This window comes from Delphinapterus leucas, chromosome 13, assembly GCF_059928025.1.
Source record: "Delphinapterus leucas isolate spDelLeu-1000000601 "Yukka" chromosome 13, BTC_Dleu_Yukka2, whole genome shotgun sequence".
Classification (NCBI taxonomy): domain Eukaryota; kingdom Metazoa; phylum Chordata; class Mammalia; order Artiodactyla; family Monodontidae; genus Delphinapterus; species Delphinapterus leucas.
Genome location: NC_143141.1, coordinates 60086123 through 60095062, shown reverse-complemented (window position 1 = coordinate 60095062; position 8940 = coordinate 60086123).

Below are 8940 nucleotides of genomic sequence, written 5' to 3'. Positions count from 1 at the left end.
GAATGTAAATTGATACAGCCACTATGGAGAACAGTATGGGGGTTCCTTAAAAAACTAAAAATAGAACTACCATATGACCCAGCAATCCCACTACTGGGCATATACCCTGAGAAAACCATAATTCAAAAAGAGTCATGTACCGCAATGTTCACTGCAGCTCTATTTACAATAGCCAGGACATGGAAGCAACCTAAGTGTCCATCGACAGATGAATGGATAAAGAAGATGTGGCACATATATACAATGGAATATTACTCAGCCATAAAAAGGAACAAAACTGAGTTATTTGTAGTGAGATGGATGGACCTAGGATCTGTCATACGGAGTGAAGTAAGTCAGAAAGAGGAGAACAAATACCGTACGCTAACGCAAATATATGGAATTGAAAAAAGCGGTACTGATGAACCTAGTGGCAGGGCAGGAATAAAGACGCAGACATAGAGAACGGACTTGAGGGCATGGGAGGGGGAAGGGGAAGCTGGGATGAAGTGAGAGAGTAGCACTGACGTATATACACTACCAAGTGTAAAATAGATAGCTAGTGGGAAGCAGACGCCTAGCACAGGGAGATCAGCTTGGTGCTTTGTGACCACCTAGAGGGGTGGGATAGGGAGGGTAGGAGGGAGGCTCAAGGAGGGGATATGGGGATATATGTATACATACAGCTGATTCAATTTGTTGTACAGCAGAAACTAACACAACATTGTAAAATATTTATACTCCAATAAAGGTGTGGGGAAAAAAAACAAAAAACATGGGGTGCTCCATAGACATGGAAACCTATATATCCAGATCCCAGCCCTGCACTAGATTTGCAAACTTAGGCTAGTTCCTTAACCTCTCTTGGTCACAGAGCAAAAATTTCAAATTAACAGGGTGTATACAAGGATTACATTAGATGATATGTACTGAAAAAGTTTAAAAAATATGTAACTATATGAAAGCCTATATGGGAAATAATATTGAGTAAAAATAATACAACTGGATCTGTAGTCACCAATACATGCCAAAAATAAATTTTGCATGATATAAAGCATTAGAATTTTAAGTCTACTGGGTTTTGTGTTTAGTAAAGTTACAGTACTTGGTTGTTTTTTTTTTTTAATTTTTTAATTTTATTTTTGCCGTACGCGGGCCTCTCACTGTTGTGGCCTCTCCAGTTGCGGAGCACAGGCTCCGGACGCGCAGGCTCAGCGGCCATGGCTCACGGGCCCAGCCGCTCCGCGGCACGTGGGATCTTCCCGGACCGGGGCACGAACCCACGTCCCCTGCATCGGCAGGCAGACCCCCAACCACTGTGCCACCAGGGAAGCCCCAGTACTTGGTTATAATAAAAACTGTAAGCTAAAAATCTTTCCATGTCCTCAGCCCCAATCCCCTTCTCTCTTTTGTTTTTCCCTCTTCCTTTCTGCTTTCCCCAAGAATAGCAAAGGCCATGGGACAACCAGACTAGAGCTGTCAGGTGGAACCCAGTATGAAAACAGCCCCCAAAGACATGGAATCTATCTTTAAAGTCAGAAGGCCAAAGAGAGGAGTCAGGTGTCCCACCAAAACATAACCAACCTTTCAGCATCGGCATTAAAATAAGAGATCACATCATTTTCAAATGCCAAATCCATCATTTTACTCACCTCCCCTTCCACCACAGATTCTGAAATAGTGGAGATTTGGCATGAAACCCAAAGTCATAGCCCTAATTTAAGATCACCTTCTAAGGTGGCTGACGGCTACATGAGCTGTAACACCAGACCAGCCTAGGTTTGAATCCCAGCTCTTCCTACTGACAAGCTCTGTTACCTTGGGAAAGTTACTTCCCCACTCTGAGTCTCAGAGGTGAAATGAAGGTTCTAAATCACAGGATTATCAGTGCATTATGAGGTAGCAAAAGTACCAGCCTGTGTTCACTGCTACCTGGGTGCAGCTTGCCAGGTGATTCCAGAATTCCAGAATAACTTGGGGAAGAGGGCCAGGGAGGTCAGCCTGGGTCTTCTAAGAAATGGACACGCCTCTTACTGTCACCTTGATAGTCTGGGAAGCTTAGGCCACGAAAAAAAAGTAGGAGAAAGTTATAAATCTGAGGAAAGTGTCTAATGGAAAGCAAATCTTCCCCTTAAAAGAAAGGGGGCTGGAGAGAATATGACATTCCCAAAACCCCAGCTGAGAAACTCAGAAAGCCCAAGTCAAGAGGCCCCGGCCCTGGGCCTGGAACTCCCAGCCACACCCCTGCCCTCTGAACCAGTAGAGGAATTTGCTAAAGCACCAATCTAAACAAACCAAAGATTTCCACTTGAAGTCCGGCTTTCTAACAGCAGGGCGAGCCAGAAGAAGACGTGATTGTTGGCGTGTAACTGTGTGATCTTCACGTCTCATTCAACCCCCAAACTTCAAGGCTATGCTGTCCTCTTTCCTGACACCCATTCTTAGATCCCAACAGCCCACGGATGCAAACATAATAAAAGTAAAAATTGAATCAAGGTGTTTGTGTTTTCTCCCCCAAGCAGAAGCAAGCGCTCTGCAAACACAGACAGCCTTGTTTCGGCGCAGATGTCAGGAATGTCGAGCCTGTAAATCTGCCCAGGCGGTTCTGTTCTTGAATCATTAAGAACAACCGAGTGGGTGGAATGAGAACATGAAATTGCTGTGTGCACTCATGTTTTGTTTATGGAGCAATCGTCTCTAGACGTGTTTTCTTTTTTTATGGAGAATCTTTTCTATGTTAGCCTTTGAATACCCCACGTTCCTTCCTCTCCCCAGCTCTCCCACACCCACTAAAAAGAAACATTGAGAGCATTACAAAAATCTCCGCAAATTTAAAGAATAGGTTAAATAAAGCGTCTCTCTAAACCGATTTCATTTACTCAGTCAAAATAAATGATTTATGAATAACACATGTAACAACTGAATTTGAACATTGCGTATTATTTACCAAGCTCATAACAACTGCTCCCAAATCATAAAAATCACTTTCCCTTCTCCATCATTGTACAAGGAGGATCTTGTTAGCCCAGTGAATTGCAAGTCCTGTGATGCTAATTATCAGCAGGGTTTAATTGGTGATTTATGCACCTACCACAGGATTCTTCACTTAACTTCACTGTGCCTCAGTTTATCTATAAAATGGGCATTATATCTAATTTGTGGAGCTTGCATGCCTAGAACATAGTAAGCACTCGTTATTAAACTATAGCAGTTACTGTTGTTACTGTGCAGACAGGATGGAGTAGGCTTTCGCCAGATCCTAGGAATCTTTTTCACTGAGGCACCCCTCCGCCAACGTTGGCACAGAGCAGACACACAACAAAGGGTGCCTCTCAGACTTAGCATGGTGATAACCCCAGTCAGTGCCCCAGTCTTCCTGGACCCCCAGCAGTTTCTGTCCCTCTCTACACTGTCCTGCCCGGCGGCTCCCCCCTACTCCCCCACCCTCGAAGGGGTGTGTGCGTTTGTTAAACTCTGGTGCTGTGTTTACCGTCAGGATGGGTCTCACTTTATTGTTTCTTCTCTTGTTGTTTTTGGCTTCTCGGCATTGTCCTTCCTGGTGCCCGCCCCCAGCCACGTTCTCAGTGGCACATCGCTATGATGTTCCCTTGTTTTGGGCAGCAGGCTTGCTGCTAGAGGCAGAGAATGATGGCATCAGGTGCTTTAAAGGAGGGAGAGGGGGCTTCCCTGGTGGCGCAGTGGTTAAGAATCCGCCTGCCAATGCAGGGGTACACGGGTTCGAGCCCTGGTCCGGGAAGATCCCACATGCTGCGGAGCAACTAAGCCCGTGTGGCACAACTACTGAGCCTGTGCTCTAGAGCCTGAGCGCCACAACTACTGAGCCCACGTGCCACAACTATTGAAGCCTGCGCGCCTAGAGCCCGTGCTCCACAACAAGAGAAGCCACCACAATGAGAAGCCCGCGCACCGCAACCAAGAGTACCCCTGCTCTGCAACCAAGAGTAGCCCCCGCTCGCCGCAACTAGAGAAAGCCCCCACACAGCAACAAAGACCCAACGCAGCCAAAAATAAAAAATAAATTAAATAAAATAAATTTTAAAAATAAATAAATAAATAAAGGAGGGAGAGATTGCATTACATTTTCCCTTAGGAAAACGATCTTGGGTTTTAAAAAATGTTCCAGGGAACGGATCTGATAACTTAGTTCGGTAATAATTTCTCCTCTGCTGGCTCTAAGTGCAAGGATTCTTTCAGAAACAACAGAGCATTACTGCTTTTTAATAGGCTAATGGCACTGACTTTTCAGAGGGCTTTCATCTAGAGGAGGGCTTTTCAGACTATCCACAACACAAACAGGTACAGGGAAGCCTCGCCAGCCTGGAAATGGATAAAGGCAGGACAGCAAGGCCAGGGCCAGTCCTGGAGAGAACCCAAGGAGCCCTCTGGGGTGCCATGGGCTCTCCAAATCCCTCTCTCCCTGAGGCTCCACAGAGGTACTTTGCCTTATGAGCTGAAAGCCTGTCCAGCCAACGTTCAGTCCCAGGACAACATCTTAGCCACAGGGATGCTAACCGGGCCAGCAGGCCTACTTCCTTCAAGCTCTGGAAATGCTGGAGGCTGTCCGTCCCCAGCCAAACCCACTCCAGAAGCTGATCAAATTAGAGAACTGAGAGCAGCGGCCACAGACTTTTCCAAGAGAGCTGTAATGCTGTCAGTCAACCAGCACTTAATTTCTGGTGGGTTGTAAAAGTGTCATTTATCTTGCTAGCTTCAAGGTGAACAGCCCAGTAGGATTCTAAGTTAAATGATGCAAAAACAGCTACTCTCGGTGATGATTTTGTGCTTCAGAATTAAAAACAAAGCAGAAAACTACGAATGTACTTTTATAGTGATTGCAAATATTGTAGTGAAGAAATCACTTTCTGTTAAATTCCTTTGGTGAAGCCACGTGTAACCTGCGTTGACCGCCACTGGAGGCCCACAGCCACGTAGCAGCACCTCATGGGCACAAGTGGAGTTCTGCCCTTATGGCCTCAGGCCAAGTTTTCACCACTATGACATTGTCCAAACAATTAGGGGATGGGCCCCAGGGAAAATGGGTGGAGCCAGGCTGATTAGGATCTTGGGGGGCTCCGGGGCAGCTGGAGGCGGGACAGCAACAGTGGCCCTGACACAGTGAAGCGGTTGGCTGAGGGATGTCCGGATGCTGGTCTGAGGCCACTGGACATTTATGTCCTTTCCTGGGCTTGCAGACCTAGGATTTAGAAAATCATGGAGAAGTTTTCTTTTCTGAGAAGGGCCAAGCGAAAAAGAATTTCGTGTAGCCATGAAGCCAGAGCACTGGGGTGGTGGGGTCTGCATTTGTGGTGGGGTTTGGGGAGGAGGAGATTTAGGGGACGAAAAGACAAAGTGTTTCATTGACTCGTTATTTAAATTACTTATAGGATACAAAAATGCTATTCAATAAATATTACCCCGGGCTTCCCTGGTGGCACAGTGGTTGAGAGTCCACCCGCCGATGCAGGGAACATGGGTTCGTGCCCCGATCTGGGAAGATCCCACATGCCGTGGAGCGGCTGGGCCCGTGAGCCATGGCCGCTAAGCCTGCGCGTCCGGAGCCTGTGCTCCGCAACGCGAGAGGCCACAACAGTAAGAGGTCCGCGTACCGCAAAAAAAACACAAAAAACCAAAAACAACCTCCCCGTTTGTTCAAGTCCTGAAAGAAGGAAATCCAACTCATTTGCTAATAAATTCAGGCCACAGGAGTAAAAAATAATTTCAACTTGTACTGAAAGTGTGCTTTAATGCCTGTCTAAATGTTGAACCATAATAGCTTCTCTTTTTCACAGTTTCGGTGGGAAAAGTACCATTATATGCTTCTGGAAAATAGAAGTATCGTTCTCAGCATGTGCCCACCATTAATATCTCCGTCTTCCAGCCCCGTAGAGCTTTGTCTCTGCAGGCTTCTAACGTCATGTTATGATTTTTACAGTCAGAAGCACAAACAAGTTCTATTGCTAATGAGAGGTCAGGTTTCCCACCCTGATTTAGACAACCGCTCCATCCAAGAATTCACTGCCTTTCAACATTTCTGCTTGTGAAGTGACAACTTATTCCTCTCAGAAACATTTCACACGTACTGATTGTTGCTCAGCAGCCAGCTCACATCAGCGGCTCTGAGCGCTGCCCCTGGGCCTGGGCAAATCCCGAGAGAGGAAGTGGCCTCTTCCCACAGACAGCGGGCACCAGGGAAGGGGCAGGACACCTGCTGCCTACCCACAGCTCAAGCCCCCACTGGTCCTTACGGTGCCAGCCCTGAGCCCAGGCCTCCCCCTTTTCAAGGGACAAAGGTCAAGCATGAGTGAGGTGGAAAAAAACGGCATCTCAAGCAAGGCACAGGCTGGGAAGCTTGTGGGGGCGGGGAGGGTATTGGTTTGAGGCTCTTTGGGTTAAAAACAAACAACTGAAAGAACCAGTCAGACAGCAGCTTGGAGCCACGTGTCTGAGCCAGACAATAAGCTTTTAAAATTCCATAAAGTGCAAGCACCGCACAAGAACACTCTGATGTCAGAGCTCTGCCCTGGTCTTGTGAAAAGCACCAGGGCCCCTAAGTGGCAGGCGGGCCCCTCAGCGGCGGGGAAGAGTGGGGGATGATCCAGCCAGCTCTCGGGTGGGAAGAGCACAGACACGCCAGCCCAGGAGATGCAGGCCTGGAGAGGCAGCTCGGCCAGGCTTGCTTAATTGATACAGGCTCCTAATGAGCAGGAAAAACACCATTTGGGGCCATTTGCTGTGAAATGGACTGGGATGTATGAGAAATCGGACTTGTAAGGGCAGAAAACACACACGTCGGCAGAAAATAATGTGTTGGAAAAGTTTTAAATTGAAGACATGCCGTTCTGAGTGTGCAGAGGTGTTAATGCTTATGTAATCAATCATTTCATATTTGAAGATTGAGATTTTTTTCCCCTTTTAATTAATTAGCCAGGAGACTCATTATAGTACATTTTTCATGTCAAATAAGCAGTGGGTTCTAAGAGAAGGGGAGGGGGGCACCGCAGGGGAAAAACAGTGGCAGCAGTAGTGATACAGTGTACTGTGAAAAGTTCAGGGAACCACCGTCATCTCCGCCCGAAAATTCTGGGAACCCAGGACTGCTCCAAATGCATGGGATTTATCCAAGTCCCATGAATGCAAGACTCCACTGGTGCTCACTTTTTCATAACCTGCATTTAGTCCCTTACCAAGAGTTATGGCCTATTTGGATGATGGATTTGTCTTTTACTGGAAAGAGGGTGTACCATGAAGGCTAACAATCGGGCTCTGCAGCCAACCACCCAGGGTTCCAGTTCTGACTGTACCTTCTTAGCTGGAGACTTTGCACAAGTCACTTAGACCTCGTGCCTCAGTTTCCTGCTCTGTGCAATGAAGATGATAGTCGTACCTACCTCAGGGTTGTTGAGAGAAGAAAATAAAAGAGTACATATAAACTGCTGACTTAGGTACCTGGCACATACTGACGACTGAAAAGTGGCAGGTTTTATTACTAGAACAGTTGCGCTTCTTTGTGGAACAGACCACCCTTGACTTCCCCTTTACAAAGCTCTGCGTGTGGCAGGGGGGTGGGAGGAGGGGGAGGATAAACTATACACAACATAAATGTTAACGTTTTAACCATTTTTAAGTGTACAGTTATGTAGCATTAAGGACATTCACATTTTTGGACAACATCACCACCATCCATCTCTGGAACTTTTTCATCTTCCCCAGTTGAAACTCTGTACTCATTAAACGATAATTTCCCATTCCCCTTGGCAACCACCTTTCTACTTTCTGCGACCACGAATTTGACTACTCTGGGTACCTCATAGGAGAGGAATTGTACAATATTTGTCCTTTGTGACAGGCTTATTTCACTTAGAACAACGTCTTCAAGGCTCATCCATGTTGTAGCATGTGTCAAAATGTCCTTCCTTTTTAAGGCTGAATAATATTCCATTGTACATACATATCACATTTAGTTTCTCCATTCACCCATCAATGGATACTCCTGTCTTTTACTTATTGTGCATAATGTTGCTGTGAACAAGGTGTACAACTATTTCTTCAAAACCCAGCTTCCTAGGGCTTCCCTGGTGGCGCAGTGGTTAAGAATCCGCAAGCCAGTGCAGGGGACGCGGGTTCGAGCCCTGGTCCGGGAATATCCCACATGCCGCGGAGCAACTAAGCCCATGTGCCACAACTACTGAGCCTGCGCTCTAGAGCCCGCACGTCACAACTACTGAAGCCGCATGCCTAGAGCCCGTGCTCCGCAACAAGAGAAGCCACCGCAATGAGAAGCCTGCGCACCACAAGAAAGAGTAGCCCCTGCTCGCCTCAACTAGAGAAAAGCCTGCACACAGCAACGAAGACCCAATACAGCCAAAAATAAATAAAACAAATAAAAATTTAAAAACAAAAAAACCCGGCTTCCAGTTCTTCTGAGTATATACCCAGAAGTGGAATTGCTGGATCATATGGCAATTCCATTTAATTTCTTGAGGCATTGTCATATTGTTTTCCACAGTGACTGCACCATTTTACAATCCCACCAGCAATGTACAGGGTTGCAATTACTCCACATACTCACCAACACCTGTTTTCTGGGGGTTTTTTTGTTTTTTTTTTAATAGCCATCCTAATGAGTATGAAGTGGTATCCCACTGTGGTTTTGATATGCATTTCCTAATGACTCGTGATATTGAGCACCTTTTCATGTTCCACAGAGCTTTCTGACAGCAAATATAAAGGGGAGAGCATAGCAGAAACTCCTTGGGTTCTGGGCATAAGAACTGCTAAGAGTGAGGGAATACAAGCTTCCTGTCTATCAGGATGATAGGTAGATAGGTAGATAGGTAGATACATAGGTAGATAGATAGATGAATATGGAGAGAGATTCCATTTAGTATAAACATAGAAACAAAAGTCTTGCCTGGTTTGTGTCAAAATCTAACTCACAGG